The 18,031-nt window shown below is 25.9% G+C and overlaps 1 long non-coding RNA gene across 1 annotated transcript; it reads left to right on the forward strand.

The window, feature by feature from the left end:
* Positions 1-10,310: 10,310 nt before the first annotated feature.
* LOC129957056 (uncharacterized) lies at positions 10,311-15,303 on the forward strand. Its single transcript, XR_008782727.1, has 3 exons — positions 10,311-10,595; positions 12,614-14,379; positions 15,029-15,303. It is a non-coding gene; the product is annotated as an uncharacterized LOC129957056 (long non-coding RNA).
* The last annotated feature ends 2,728 nt before the right edge of the window (positions 15,304-18,031 follow it).

An 18,031-nucleotide genomic window follows, 5' to 3' on the forward strand; every position in this document is an offset into this window, starting at 1 on the left:
AAGGAATAATTTCTTCGGCATTTTTCTTCGTCTTGTTTGAAGCTAGAATAAATCAGAAAAATAAGATTCGAACATATCGCCGTTTTATTTTTGTTTTTTAATATTGATTGTAAGCCCAACGTTTGGCAAGATCTTACGGTATGATCGATTGGCTATCTGTGAGAAATGAGGATGTAGTTTGCAATTAAAGGTTCAAAAATTCTGACAGCGAATAATATTGAAATAATTATTTTTATTTATTATTTATTTATTTATGCAAAAGGTTTTGCTCGCTTAGAGTAAGTAATAAATTATTCTTTCTCGCTGAAAAAAATCTTTTATACTTTAAATTTTTTCTTAATTTAGTAATCTAGATTATATTTTAAGAAACTAAAGTAAATGAATTATTAACTCCTATAACACCCATATATTGTACAATATTACATGCTATTAAATATATTCGTAATATTATAAATATTGTTGAATATTGCATACTGTGATATGATATCACAAACTATTGGATAAGCTGATACGTTACTTGAGACAAATATTTTTCTTCTACAATAATATTATTAAATTACAAAAATTATTATTTAGACATGAAAAAATGTTTTGAATATGCCATTCTATCTTTTATCTTATCTTTTATCTTTTATCTGTTATCTTTTTAACTATGTTATCTTATTCGTGCTCGCACCTCAGAATCCAGGATGATGGTGAAAAGAATTACAATATTATCAAACTATTATACATATATATATGAGAAGATTCAACATGAAAATTACCTTATTTTTGTTCAAAGAGATTCTGAAATATTATTCATTCTCAAAGGAATTAAATATAGGAGGAATACAACAATCATGGTTTTTTTATTACTAAGGTTAAGATTGAATTGATATTAAAAAAATAAGATTTTTTAAATAATGCTTATTTTTAACTAAGTTAGTTTTGAATTATGATGTTCAGTTTCTGAATATTAGCTACCATTTTTTATCGCTAATTATTCTTTAGCATTAATTTAGTTTTAATATATTAAAATTATAATAAATGATTTTAATTATTTGCATTTTTTTGAAATTTCTAAAAAATAATTCATTAATAAGATAGTTTAACTTACAAAAAAACTCATTTGATATGTTCTTATAAACCCTATTTCTGAAAAGATACATATACTATTTCTAAAAATAATATGATGGAATTTCAAAAAATGTTTAATAATGCTTGTCCATGCAAATGTTTAATAAAATATTATTTCTGAATTTTCTAAAAAGATTGCAGTTTTAGGAAAAAGTTACTATAATTCCTGCTAACTCATACATATGCATAGATACACAATTTCAAATATACTCTGACATAGTGCCAGCACAGAAAATAATTCTAAAAAGGTTACAAAGGATTAAAAACCTGCCTTATTAAAATATAATTGTGAGTATCAACATCAATCTACTGATGAAGCAGATGATTGTGTAATTTTCATTTACAATTGATAAAAAATTGTGATTTTTTTTAGTTTTTATTAATTAAGATATCATTTTAATATCGTTAAATAATAAAAGGGCATTCCAAATATAACTTTATTTTTTATTTTTTTAATAATTTCTAAATTTTACAAGTGGGAGTGAACAGCAATCCAGTGAGATAGAGAATTGAGATAATTGTGACTAGATATTTATAAATCATTTTAACATTTTAATATGTGATTAAGTTTCCAAGTATAAAGAAAAAACATTCACGGGACATTCGATGCTATCTTTTTATAAGCACCTGCCCTTGTATAACTGTATACCACTGTCGATACAATGTTCAAGAGTAAAATCATACATTGGAAACTATCCATGAAGTCATGTGTCTACTATACGTATGAAACTAACTTCAAAGCAGTCAATACTGTCAATATTTATAAATTAAAAATTTTAAAAACATAACAAAAGGTTAATTTAATAGATAAAAAACGACATGTAATGTCAAATAACATTAAATTAAATGTACTGATGATATATATATATATATATATATATATATATATATATATATATATATATATATATATATATATATATATATATATATATATATATATATATATATATATATATATATATATATATATATATATATATATATATATATATATATATATATATTGTGCATAGCATGCATAAATTATAGTTCTTGGTACGATCTAGCAAAGCTGTTGCTATATTTCTTAATTTCCCCATCGAAAACCCTGCAACTTCCTACGAATAAAGAATGTGAAGGATTTTATTCAACATCTAAAATGATATTTTGACATCTTATGCAGCTGCACATGAAATGTGCAGCTTCTCATAAGATTGGTGTTGCTTGTTCAACGGCAATATATTACAAATACCTGAATTAGGAAATTTATAGCTAACAGAAATAATAAAACTCAGAATCAGTTTATGATTTTGTAAAACTGGCACCCATTTACGTCATTTTATTGCAACCGCATGTTTTACTTTTCATTGCTAAAAGCTGAAAGATAAAAGTTAAATGTAAGTGTTCGATGCTCTCTACAGGCCTCGTAATGATTTCTTATTTCTTTAAATATTTCATGGAATCCATAAAACAAATCTTTCACAATATAATGTACATTATAACCTTGAATGATTGCGCTTGTTGGTCTTTGATTTTTCAATATGTTTTCCTTCTAAATTCGTTTCTGTGAAATATGGTTACGTATAAACATATAATATCCTATTAAATAAGTCGATTAAATTGATACCTCTATATGAAGAATAAGATCATGAAGTAATAGAACTATCTATGAAAACAGACACTTTGAAGTCAGTTGTAGCAAATAGTAACGTTTTTTGGAAACTGCAACGTCATATTACTTTATTCCATTATGAAAGTTCATATGCATGCTGTAAATAGATCAAGAATAAGGCTGTTAAAATAACATCACCTAATTGTAGGCTAGATTTTATATTTTAATATTTTATAGAAAAAAATATGAAAATAAAAGGTATTAGTAAGAGGTAATTCAAATTAAACAATTACTAATTAACTTTTTTTTCACAGTATAATCATTAAACTACACAATATAGGATCAATGAATTATTTAATAGAGATGTTCTAAAAATAGAAAAAAAATATTGACAATTCCATGGTTTCCTTTTAATAGTAAGCAATAAAAAGTTTAATCAGCAATGCTTAAAACTGATATTTAAATTTAAATTATTATGAAAAATAGAAATTATTTCATTAGTCAGAAAATAGTTAAGGATTTTCATAAACTTATTTACATAAGTTTTGCGCTTGATTTTAATATTTGTTAGATCTTAATAAAAATTTGCATCTATTTGAAAGCATAATTTTTATATTGAAATCAAGATATATGAAATTTTTGAGATACCTAATGGCATGAAATATAAAAATGGTTTCATAAACTAACATATTTTTTATTTTTCTATATTTGTTTTCTAATTTTTACATATTATATTAAATACAAATAATATCTCATTTTTCCTTAAATAAATCTATCAACAATTATATCCATTCCTTAAAACAGATTATTCAAAAAGTAAGTCCGTAAATTCCGTTAGTAATTTAATCCTAACTGCATTGCAATTGATAGAATTTACGTGTAAACTGATTATTATATGTAACACAGAGACTATATTATTAGGGAAAATAGCAATACGAATATTTTATAAGAATTCAATTAAATTTTAGAAGATCCAAATGCAGCCGCGAGTTTTGTATGCTCTCCCACATTTTTTAAATACACAAACTGTGTTATTAGACGGCATTCATTGTCGAAAATGCTATATGCGCAGTAGAAAGAGAATATACTTTATGCACAGTAAAAAGAGAATATGCTTTATGCACAGTAGAAAGAACAGGATTACGTTATGATTCAGAAATGCGGCATATTGAGACTAATGTTGCTTATATTCACACTTATGTGCAACTTTATATAATGATTTCAATACAGTAACTCTTCACATAATTTGACAAGTATATATGAAATATTCATTGATTGTCTTTACTACAGAGACTTCAGTTTTTTTATTACATTTTGAATTTAAGGCTTTCTTTTCCGAAAAGATTTTAAAAGTAGTGCTATTGAGGATTATCATCAATGACAACATCGTTCTTTGAAACGAGGGTGCATAGTGTTGTTTTCCATAATGAAAATTCCCTTAGCTCGAAAGATAATTTATTCCTCATATTTATAAGATCATTGAAGATCATATACTTCAAACTACTGGAACGACCGAGTTTCTCCTGCAAACGTAAGAAAAGTTCCTTCATTCACGAAACCCTCAGTGACACTTGTTTTGAAAGAATTGACATACAAAGGAGGACTAAATTTAATTAAAGAGCCACGTAACTGTTTTCACAAACATATTTTGAGAAAACCTCTTCCTCCGACACATCATTTGGGTGAGCATATTCAACGAACAAAGCATGCGACTCTGGTATTCAATCAATCTCACTTAAAGATAGAGGGGATGAATTTCGCAATGACATACAGAGATCACGGGCTGCTCTTTAGTTTCCTTGAATCAGTGGTTTGGATTTTTCAGTATTAACAAAATTAAGTACACCACAAAGCATGCCCCTAATCATCTATAAAATAATTTATTCCGAAGCATTTCATGTTTTTTTATCTTATGAAAAGAATTCACTTTCGGGTAATAATAAATATTACTTATTCTGTTTTCAAATTCTCTCTTTTTCAATAAAAACTGCAAATAAAAAATTATGTACTTCAAGACACGTTCAAAGGCACATTCTTGCAATCAAACAACTATGTCCGATTTTCTTTATTTGTAGCTTATCATAACTTGTGCAAAACAGCAATATTTCTGCTGCATAAAAATATAATCTTTCAAAATATCCTTTAAACACATTATTTCTAGTTGCATATAAATAACCATATTTTTAAGGTTTTACTTATTTACTTTCTTTTTAAATAATAAAGTGATTGTATTAAAAAAGTCCTCAGGCGAAATCAAAGTACGTAATAAAAGGAACATCAACTTCGGATATTAACCAATAAATAGCTTTATATTGTTGATTTATTATCACAAATGTTGCAACACAAACTTCTGAGAATAAAATGTCACTTGCTTTTTTTCAATCCTTCTCGCGCAGATCGCTGGCTGAGTACATACTAGAAAATTATTTGTTCTATTCTTTTTTTAATGCCTAGAAAATTTTCTGCCTTCATTCTAATGCTCTTATCTTTTATTTTATTGATTCAAAACTACTGCCGGGAAAAAATTCGCTGCAACTCTTGTTGCAATCCTCATTTATCGTTCATTATCCATGCAGTCAAAATGATGATTTCATAAATTTATTTGGAAATGATTTTTAAGAATTTTCTCGACGCAAGATCCAGCAACGATTTTCAGCAGGTGCAATGAATGTATGAGGTTCCTATGAAAGAAAAAATGGAGATTCGTTGTATCATTTAAAAACATCGCGTTCCGGCCTTCGAATCAAGTCCAAATTTGATCTTAATGAAAATGAACTTAATACAATCTAAATTTCATTTTTTAAAATATTTAATTTGTATGCATATATTAAAAGAAATTAAATTAAAAGAATTTCAATTAAAAATTAAAATAATTATCACATATTTACTTCATTAACTTTTGTATGTTTTGTTAAATACTTATTGAAAAAATAATAAATGTATTAGAGAACTTCTTGTGAAAGTCACAAAAGTATATAAATTTCTTTTCTATTTAAAGTTATTCACTTACTTTTATTGTAAATGTTACTGTGCCATTTTCGTACAAAATCATTCTACGATATAAACTAAGTACAAAAATTTTATAGTTATCTATTGAAAGTTAATTATTTTTGTTAATTAACTTTGAAAGTTAATTATTCTATTAGGTTTCAAACTATATTTTATGTCTTTATAATAATATAGAATTTTTTTTCGTAATTCTCGCTTCTGCTTCCAAAATGAAAAAATTTAGGGAATAATAAAATTTAAAAACTCATCTTCATTATTTAAGAAAATTAACTGGTTTTCAGAGTGGAAAATTTGGCAAAATTAATTGCAAGAAATTACTTACCAAAGAGTAAATGAGCATATTTATAAAATCCTTTATATTTTATATTTTTTTAATGTAAAAATTGAGAATTCCCAATTGTTTTAGTTAAATTTAATCAGAATTAAAACTTTTAATTGAACTTGAATTGAATTTTTCAATACATTAATGAAATCACAGTAAATGTATTTGTATCAATAGATATAATTCAGTATATTGAAGAAACATAAGCTATTCTATAATATATTTACGATTTTCTTATTTGAAATATCTTTTTCATTTCATTTGAAATATCCTTTTCATTCACCTATCCATTTCATTAATTTAAGCTGTTACTAAAAAAAAAAAAAAAAAAAAAAAACGGGAAAATCAATTTGTTTTTAATTTATGATTTAATTTTCATAAATATATTTTTCTGATAAAAATGTGTTTACGCTGAATAAAATACTCAAATTCCAGCTTAGAAAGGCAACAAGGTTCAAGACTTCTTAAGTAAAAATAAACTAGAACTTAAATATTTGCTCAACAAATATCTGCAGTATTTTTTTCTGATATACCTACCATACTCCACAAATCTTTCTATGAAATGTTATGTATGAAACTAGCCTCTTCTACAAATTAAGCATATCAGTTTATAAATCTTATTTAAATTGAAATATGATTTAGATTTTGAAATGCAGCATTAAAAAATATTCTTGCATTTTAATAAACCTCATGGCAAAGCATTTCTAATCATAATGGGAAAATAGTTTTCAAATATTATAATAATAAGAAGCCTAATATATAATTTTCCAATACTGAAAGCTGTTTGATATGCCTTCAATAGATTTTTTTAATCAGAAATTAATTTTGAATGGTAATTTCGTCTATGCATGCGTTTTATTAAGATTTTTCAAAATAGATCTTTATTTTTCTATATGATATAAGAAAATTAAAATTAAATAAAGGTGAACAATAACTCAATTCAATAGAAAAGTTTTAAATCTTTAATTAAGTTGCTGTCTTTGGAGAGCTTTAGCTAAGCAATTCCAACATCATTGTTATTAAGAAAAAGAATTTCTACTTTCAGAAAAATTAAGTTTTAAAATGTTAATGATAACATGTCATATGTTGTTACTTATAATAAATTTTATAAGCAACCAATAAAATATAGATTTAACACTTCCGTACCAACACTTATGTGAATAATTCCAGAACTATTTTTTTCAAAGTACCTAAATATCATCCTCTATTTCTTGAATAGGAAAGCTGTACTTGGAATATGAAAAAGACACTCAACAAATCCATTGAATTTCTCCAAAATTTAATCCAAATGTATGACATTTAGGATTTTTTTTGGATGCTCCTTCGGATAAACTATAAAAAGTTTGAATGATTTATTTTTCCTACCATTTAAACATTTCAACATTATTCATTTCCAATCATTCACCTTTGTGGGAAAATATAATCATCTACATAGAACTCATCTATTAAAAATCGATTCAGCTTTCAGAATGATCTGATTATAATTAGCATGCAAAATTTTATTTGTCTTATACAAAATACTTATGTACGCGCGCTAATATTTATCAAAACCAGTAATCAACTATTTTTAGACATAATTATAGAGAAAGAAAACAATATAAAGATTTATTTTTATGATAAAGAATTTTATGGAATTCTAATATAACATACAAAATTTATAACCCAACCTTTTTAAATCAACTCAAAAGAATTGATTTATTCAACAAAACAAACCCAATTAAAGTCAAATCGAACTCGAATCGATTGACTTGAACAATTAAAGTCAATCGAATAAATATTGCTACTTATGTTGTTGTCACTTATGGCACTTTACAATCCCGCTCATAGATTTCCATCTTAAAACCTTTAATCAGCGACTTTAACATGTAAATAAAGGATAGAACAATGCTGGCAAATTCAGCTAACAAGGTTTGAATTGAACCTCGAATATGTGTCTTTTAACCAGAGTTTAAAGGTCCCAATATTTAAATAATAATTATTTTTCCCAGTCATTTTCCAATTAAAAGTTATTAGTTTTTCCAGACGCCTTTCATTTAAAAATAATATTTTTTTCTTTATAATTGGTCCGGTGACTTTTTATCTAATTTTTTTTTTTTTTTTTTTTTTACACTTTTTATTTCCAATTTATTCTGGAATTCTATCTTTCTTCGTAACACGCTAAGTTCTTAAACGTCAACTTGCAATCATCACGTGGAAGTAGTGTTATATGATGTATTTGAACAGCATTGGCCTTCCGCCCTCACAGAGAATTCGTTTTGTCCTTTAGCTTTGATATATTGTTTTACTTATATGTTATATGTGTGTGTAAGGAAAATAAAAATATAAAATAAAATATTATAATGAAAGCGAAATTAAACCGAATAAAAGAGAAAACACTTGCATAATGTAAGATATGTAAATAGATTTGATGTAAAACAAAGAGTGAAATAGGCTGTCAACATTTTAATTGTTCAGAAGGGATGAAAATAAAATTTATCGCAAATAGAATTGTAGCATTTTATGTTGACAGTGTGAAACAATCGCATGAAAAGATATTGTCTTCAAACAAGTACTAAAGTAGATTAATATAGGAAGATGAAAAAAAAAAGATTCAAATCTCAAATACAAAATAAATAAATAATATCAAAGAAAGTTATATAATATTATTTATTTATTTACATAATATTAGTATTTATTTATTTATTCTGTAATTTAGATTTGTACAGCATTTTCAAACCGTATGTACTATTATAACATTTAAAATGGAGGCATTATCCTTTCGCCTAATTCTTAGATACTAACTTCAGAAAGTGCTATAATTCCCTTTGTGGTATGTATTAATTTCATCCCCTGATGAGGGATTAATGCGTTGATTGCCCTACATCACTTTTTTCTTTACAGTTTATCTTTTTTACAATTTATTTACAAATTTAGACACTCGCACGCAAATGCACATACTCTCTCTCTCTCTCTTTTGCGTTTTTCAGTCTAATTTCTGAAGCTTAAACTATCTGTCTTACATTACAGTGCCAAGTCATTTTTGAAGGTATATAAGCTTTAAATGATACTATACGTTCTAATTTTTTTTATTTCTGCCTTGCTGTGGTGAGAGTTTTGATCTCTGGTCATGGATTTATAACAAAAGTTTAGAAGCGTCTAAAAATTATCATTCTACTTAAAAAGAAGTATGAAGCTCCAATGTATAGAAAAATATTCAACGCTTTATTTACAAAATTATTTATTTATTACAGAAAAAATATGCACTGCCTTTTTTCTTAGTTTCACTATCTTAATGAAAGAATAAAGAAACAATTACTTTCTTCGGTCTTTCAATTCTCTATAAATGAGTTTGACATAACAATATTTATGTAACCAAATTTTTATTAAATTAGATTTTAAAAAATTATGAGATTTTTCATAATAAATATAAAAGTGTTTTCTATTTAAAATTAGAAAAGAAGTAATATTCAATTATGAAATATGAAATGAACTTAATTATTACCGAATTATTGATAAAATCTAAGAATTTTTATATAAGCAGAGGACTATTATTTCATATTTTTTTCAACCTGAAGAGCTGAAATAAACGCTGATTTTTTTTTGTTGTTGTGGAATGACATATTCAATTAACAATAGCTGAAAAAAGGATAATCATGTCCCCAAATTATCCGGAAAACAGTGCTTGGTGGTATTTAAAGATAATTTTAAAACTAGTACGTTCTTAGTACAATTTCATCTATCACATCCATCATGTGCGCATTCCTTAAATAAAACAGTGTGAATAATAATACATGAAAGGTAATGATTAATTGCAATTTAATCCATTACTAAGATCAAAAATAATAAATTTACTCCTTCTTGATGTAATTTAATTCTCGTGGAATGGAATAACTAAAACAAATTATGACTGAAATACCTAAGACAAATTATGATTGAAATATCTTAGACAAATTATGACTTAGTTTTATCAGAAAAATATATTCTTCAAATTTACATGTGCAGGAAACTATAACTTGTTACTGCATGATTACAGAACCAGAATTATTTTTCTTCTCTATATTCAAAAAATAAGATGACGTAAGACGGAATTACTTCATTTCTTGAACAAAACTATTACTTTCATTGAAAAAGTAGCTTTCTGACAGTTATGATCCAAGAATAAAATTTGAGAATTTTCCAAATAATGGTTTATATGCAATAAAAATAGTATCAAAGAAAACTAAAATACGCTTCAATGTATAAAAGTCTTCAAAAAATTCTTAAAATATATTTATTATAATAATATCGGAAACCATAAATCAATTTTTATACTTTTTGAACAAATCTGCTTTTGCTAGCAGTCACATTTAATCCACACCAATACATGATTTATTACTTTAATAATTTTAGGAATAATGCTAGTTACTTTTCAATTGGTCCATGCTATTTTAACCTCAGTTTGTGATTCTTCGCAAGTATATATATACTACAAATCAAGTGTTCGAAACTCAGTTCAAGTGCTCTAGCCGAGAACAGTCTTTACAATGCTCTCTCAAGTTTTGAATGCTTTGGCTTTTGCCGCTCTTTTAGGATTGGGTAAGTAAATAAATCACTCTTAAGGTAATTTCTTTCTTTGAATAACTTCTAATTATTTTATTTTACATTGAATTTATCCTATATCTCATATACCGTTTTAATCTCCTCGTGTCTTGCTCAAAAATGAATTCTGAAAGACCAAACATTAAAATTAACATAACATTACAATTCATTGGAAGAGAAATTGCATATTTCCTTAGAAAGAAAATAAAGCAAAATAAATTTTTTCACTTTGATACTACAAAATCTATTATATGAAATTGATGAATAAATTGTGCAACTCTTTATAGAGCTTCATTGGAAAAAATAAGTTGTCCCATTTTTTTTAAAATTTATTTCCATGAATACATTTCAGAGGCAATTAATGAATTCATGATATTAATATATTTTGCACAAATATTATCTTTGCTAACTGCTTTATTCAATGATTTAATTTTTTTAACAATGAAATCAACACAAAAGATCAAAACGTGAGTCCAATATATCACAGCGACAAAGTAGTAAAAAATGTTATGAATGTTTCAGAAGAACGTTTAAACAAATGAGAGTGCTATCAGAAAAAATCGATTCGGTCCGTAGGTCCGGCTTCTCCGTTTTAACCATCTATAATTTCTATACTAGAGTGGAGGAAAATATGTCTCTATTCTCGATTTCATCTTCATGGTATCCCATATAACTTTCCCACTGCTTCTAAAATTGGACAATACTAAAGGGACTACCTTTAAAAAAGCAGAAACTAAAAGAAACTAATGGGGAAGTTCTTTTTCATTGAGTGAATAAACTCTAAGATTTAATGTTCCGTCAATATAATTCGTGATTTTTGTACACGGAGTACAAGGCGAAAAAAAATCTGGAAATATCTATTAAAATCTAATTCAAATCCAATACTGAGTCTGTCCACTTTTGTTAGAAATAGACACAAAATGTCTGCGATATTTAATAGTGGACACTAACATGATGCCGTAAAAATAATTTTTCTACTGGAGTTCAGGAATTTTAAAACTTGTTCTTTGAATCGCTAAAAGATCTATTTCTTTTATCTTCTTTTATCTTCAGTTGCTTCACTGGTATCAAACACATATAACTAACCATAACCTGGTTTGTTATAACCATTGTATAAAGGAGAAACCATGCGGTATATCTGACCATGAATCCTATAGCAATATAACCCTGTTCCAGGACTAGAACAGAGTCCTAACATAGTCCCACAACTATGCTCCTGTAGTTCGGAAACTTTGCTCCGTACACATAAACGTTTAAAGCTATCTCGTTCATTACGACTGGATCTCCTTATGAATGATTCTTCAGCATTTTCATTCGACCTGTCTTCTCTTTTTCGACGATTTCGTTTTAAAATCGATACGGCATGACTTAAACTCATCGCAAAAATATTTGTCCGTTTTTTGACCGTTATTTTTTTTTTTTTCATTTTAAACCGATGCAAGAATAGCGTTAGCTAGAAACATTATCAAACCACGTGTTGATGTTCCCGGGCGAGGTCGAAATGTTTCCAAACGACAATTAACAAATTAGACCTGATTTTGCGTCCACGGAAGATAAATAGATTTTAATAAACAATTCGGAACATTTACAAAAAATTAATTATTTCGATTTCAATATTTAAAAATGTTATGTTCCAAACATTGTATTTATAAATACATTTATCAGATAAATTATAATTGAATATCTTGTTTTGCCTTTAATATCTATTTTCACGACTATTCCTTTATGACTAGTTTTGATTAGTCTATTTCGTTCATAAGATTTGCATAATATTAGCATATTATGGGAATGCACTTATATGTTATAATGAAGTCAAGAATTCTACTTATTAACACAATCATTTTCTTTTTTTTATATTGATAAATTAAATTTTATTCCTCAAGATTAGACAATTTCCTTTTATCTTAATTTGCCATTTTTAATTATTTCTAATCAATTTTTTTTTAAATCTTGCATATATTGTTATGTTTCTATGAAAGCATTCCCACTAATTCCATTACTATTTTTACTTGTAGCTTTGGGTAAGAAAACATTTATTTTTATTTATTAAAAAATTTAAAAAAATAAAATATTCTTGAGAAAGCGACATTACATCACATGGTCTAGAAAAAAAGAAATTAATGCATATTTTTCCGAATGATATTTTATTTAACAATTTTAAATAGTCCAAATATTCCGATTTTATAGTATTTATATCATAAAGGATATTATTTAAAATAATTATTGGCTCTAGTTTATTTTTATAAGTAAAAATTCGCTACTATTTCAAGCATAATTTATAATTTTTAAGATAAATAATTTCATCATTTTAGACATCTCATTTCAGATAATATTTTAAAAAACCAAAACAAATTAACCAGTTCAATGTAAAATTAGTGCGACTAATCAATTAATTGGCTTATTAAGCACAAAAGCACAAAGAAATAAATCAAAGGAACTTCAGATTTTAATAATTAAATAATCAAAAGTTTTTGTTTTCGTGAATTCTAAAGAATATAAATAAAACCTAAAATAATTTTAAAGTCATATGTTGAATATATATAGTTATATGTAATACATTTATAGGAAAATATCTTTACGTAACATAATTTGTCCGAATGCGATTTAAATTAAAGCTATTAATCACAATAGAAACAACTTCATTCGCATACACAGACATGTATTATTTTATATTCTAATTATGTTAATGTTGTTTAATAAGAATTAATATCTAACCGCATAAATTATTTTATTACAGCTGAACGTAAGACATCTTACATTGTTATATTTTATGATTTTACTTTTAATCAATATTAACTTTTATCACGTTTAGTACATTTATCATTAACATGTGAATTTCAGCCAACAAAATCTAGCCATTTAAAACGTCAATAATAACCATATAAAATTGCTTTATATGTATAAGAGAAGATTAATTAGTTTTAGAATGATCTGAAGCTATTCTGGTTAATTTGAGGTTAAAAATATAATAATTAGAAAATATTTTTTTTTAATATTCATAATTGAAAAATTCCGTATAAAATATATATATATATATATATATATATATATATATATATATATATATATAGGCCATTTAATCTATACATAAATGCTTGTACGATATTGAGTGTATTACAAAAATATGAATATTTAATTTATGATGGAAATAATTTTTATTACAGCTGAACGTAAGAATTTTTTTTTATAAATTTATATACATATTCAATAAAAGTGTTTTATTCTTTTCAATAAATATGTGTTTCATTACATAAGACTCTCAAAGCAAGAATTTTTAAGACATGTATGTTTTTGCATTTGAAAAAATATAAAAATAAAAATATAAAAATCAAATATAAAAATAAAAATATAAAAATCAAATATAAAAATAAAAATAATTGCGAAATTGTTATTTTTAAAAAAGATCTATTTGTTCTCCTTCCCTGTCACAATTCATATCTTTTCTTTTTTAGAAATAAATTAGAATACTCATAATTTTCTAATTTTAAGAGATTTAATTTTAAAATATGATTAATTCAATGAAATAGATTATATATATAATTCTACATAGATAATAGGTTGAATTTAATTAAAAGATTCTTGTATGTAATTCTCTATAAAAGATACTTTAAAGTATAATTTTTTTCAAAGCAGATTCCAGTTGTACTTTATATTAAAAGCAGAAAAATATTAATTCAAGAATTCTTACATCCTTTAACACTTTACTCTCCTTGAAATGTTAAATAATTACGAATATAAATAAAATACCATTTTTCTTATTTTTCAGCCGGTCATAATGGCAGTAAGTATTTGAAAACGAAGTTTCTGATTTTTTAATATTTGTAATAAACACAATACACATTAATCTGAAAAAGGTTCAAGCTCTTTCAGAAGAAATATTTCTGAGTTTTGATAGCTTTTAATTTATTTACAGCAATAGCTCAAAATAGCCAAAAGACAATTCTATAGTAAATGAAAAACAATACATTTTGAGTAAGAATTATTATTAGATTTGTTTTTATAAAAGAAAAATTAAATTACATTAACAAAAACATTAAAGGCGCTAAAAACATATATATAACATTAAACACGCTATTCATAAATTAATAATTTTCTTTTGCATGAAGTGCATAATTATTTATTAGTTGCTGCTTTCATAGCATAATTTGAAAACTATTTGCAAGTAAAAATACCAGAATTCAAAAATACAATACATGCCAATAACCATACCTCCAAAAAATTGCATACCAATTTTAGAAATAAAAATTTTTTCTCAAATAATTTATCATTGAACGTGAATTTGTAATTGTTATACATTTAAATAGTTTTTCATACATTTTATATAATACAGTCAATATATTTTTTTCCAAATTATATCAGTAAAAACTTAAAATAAGAAAAAAGTCAGATATTCTAACGCAGTTAAAATTCAACAATTTTTCTTTTCGCAGATTTATTTGATGATGCCGCCAGTGTTTTGGACAACTTTTTCGGAACCGGATAAGTTTAATGGCCATCCTTAAGAAAAGATTTATTGGCAATGGCAATTCTGAACACGATTGATTGAATCATATATTGCAATAAAATGTGATTATTTATTTTTAAGCAACCGACTGTAATCAGCTAAAGTTATTTCCTGTAATATTGCCATTGTGTTTATCAATGCAGTTTATTAGATTCTGACTCAGTGAAAAAATTTTAGAAAATAAATGGAATACAAAAGATATATGTTTAGTCTATCATTTATTTCATATGTCTAAAATTCATCTAATATAAAATTCAATGTCATATAACATATCTAAATGAATGCCATACAACATTCAATGTAATATGTTCTGACTGCATAACAGAAGGTTCAGATCATGTCCGGGTCACCAATGTGGAATTGTCCATAATATTCAATTTGAAAGCGGGTGTAAAAAATAGCATTTTTATTTAAAGGAAACGTTAAGAATAAGTTTTTGCTAGTTAATCGAATACATATATAAAGCTCAGAAAAAAAAGAAAGAAAATACTGTTGGTTCGTGCATCGCATGAGTAATCCGCTTACACGAGCATGCAGCTTAACCTGTGAGGTCATCTTGATGAAAGTAGGATCACCACATGAGTAAAAAATAAAAAAAAATATTAATATTTCATTGTTCAAAAAGAAAATATTTTCAAAAAATAACATTATATATATATCTCTCTTTATATATATAGATCAAATAATAATAAAATTTCTCAAAATACATTTGTTCTCCACTTTTGTATTTTTTTCATTTATAGACATATGTGTTTGGATAATATCTATATAAAATTACAAAATCACAATTTGATCACAGATCTGTGAATCTAACTGATGATAGATTAAATAAATAAAATTTGATGATTGCTAAAATTTGAACAGTTTCCTTAAACATGAAAAAAATAAATATTTATTTCACAGCAGTGCCCCCGCCAAGTCGAGCAAAAGCAAGCGTCACGGCCTAACCATCTTTTTCTCGAAGCAGTTCAGACCACTTCGACCCCCTATAACTTCGTTGTGGATAAAATTAGAAACCTGAATTTTCAGTAACCCAGCAGGCATTATATAAACACGGTATATTTCATATTTCATCAAATTTGAACCAGTAGTTTAAGAATTATAACTAGTCAAAGTTTGTGAATTTTGTCACTGACTGATTGACTGACCGATCATCAAAACTCTAAGGCACTTCTAGCAGACATAAAAGCTTCAAATTTAGAATACAATTAGTGTTTAGTGTATAAATCAAGGGAAAACTAAAATATTTTGCAATTTCGTCGTTTATTGTGTTAAATTTAATGTTTTTCCGAAAAAGACGCCCTCTGGTGGACATTTTGGAATTATTATTTTTTTTCCAAATTCCGTTAGCGAATCTCGTCTATAGTCTATAGACCATATTTCATTGCAATTCGTTCATCCGTTTGAGTTGTAGGATGCTGTTTATAGGGGACGTTTAATTATAACCACCCTATATTTATATTCGAGCAAGATTCAGTTATATGCCATGTCGCTAAGGTTTACAAAATGTGGTTTCAAAATAACCGCATTCCTTTGCTGGAGTGGTTTCCAAATAGTTCAGATTTTAACCCAATCAAAAATTTATGGGAGGGGCTGAAAAAGGGATAGAAAAAGAGGAAGACTACATACACAAATAAGTAAAGGACTATCTACAAAAAGAAATGAGATGTCATCAAAAACATAACTTGTAAAAAAAACCAAGTCTCGCAACTCAGTTCTTCTATCTTCAAAAGTTGTGAGATCCATGTAATACCAAGTCGGTCAATTTATTCAGTCCCTACTTAACCGTATTTAAGGGTCCTTCTGTCTTAAGTTATTACGTAATTAGCTAACCTAACAACATCTTATAGTGACCATATCAATATTAAAAATCTTTTATGGTTTAAATAAATAGATAGACTTGGCAATCTGCAATAAAAAATCTAATTTAATATAATATGTTAATGCAATCTAATTTAATGTACAGTTACATTTTGTTTTCATGCGATGACCAAGTCAATCTATTTATTTAAACCATAAAAGGTTTTTAATATTGATATGGTCACTATAAGATGTTGTTAAGTTACTAATTACGTAATAACTTAAGACAGAAAGACCCTTAAGTAGGGACTGAATAAATTGACCGACTTGATATAACATGGATCTCACAACTTTTTACGATAGAAGAACTGAGTTGCGATACCTGGGTTTTTTTACAAGTTATGTTTTTGATGGCATTTAATTATTTCCTTAGATAGAATTATTTTACGTACATAAATATAACAATACAACAATGCTAAAAAACTTACAATTTCTCTAATGTTTCCGAATTTTAAAGAATTTTCGAACATTTAGTTGTTTGAAATGATTGAAAAATATGCTGGATTGTTTTACTCGCATGTAAATTTGGCTTTACACTCATGTTTCATAAACTCAGAGCTACAATTTATGTCAGTCCGTTAGCTCTTCGTCTGACATATTTTTATTTAAAAAATTCGTTTTGATTGGAGATTAATGAAGTCACAATTTTTTTCAAGTGAGAAGTGTTGACTGCAGACAATCTGTCTACAATTCTATAAAGTTGTGACAGCAGTAACTAATTCCGATATAATTTTTCATAGATATCTATATCCATTCTTTGGACTAATGCCGCAGTAATTGAGCATGCAGTTACCATTTACTTTGTCATTAAAAATTATGTTACCATGTGATTAGAAAAGACGAAAAATAAATTCCACTATTCACGTTCGAAGTTTATGAAAATGCAACTGCTTAAATGTCATTCGGGCATGCTATTAGTATTTGAAAAAGGAAAGCTGTTATATGGCATTTAATATATTATCATTCATTAATTGATTACGTCAATTTTTTGCAAATAATTCTCATTAGACCTACGATAAAGAACTTTTATTCGATTCAAATTCCCTAAAATTTTATTTTAAAATAGTTT

This window comes from Argiope bruennichi, chromosome 2 (genome assembly GCF_947563725.1).
Source record: "Argiope bruennichi chromosome 2, qqArgBrue1.1, whole genome shotgun sequence".
NCBI classification, from domain to species: Eukaryota; Metazoa; Arthropoda; class Arachnida; order Araneae; family Araneidae; genus Argiope; species Argiope bruennichi.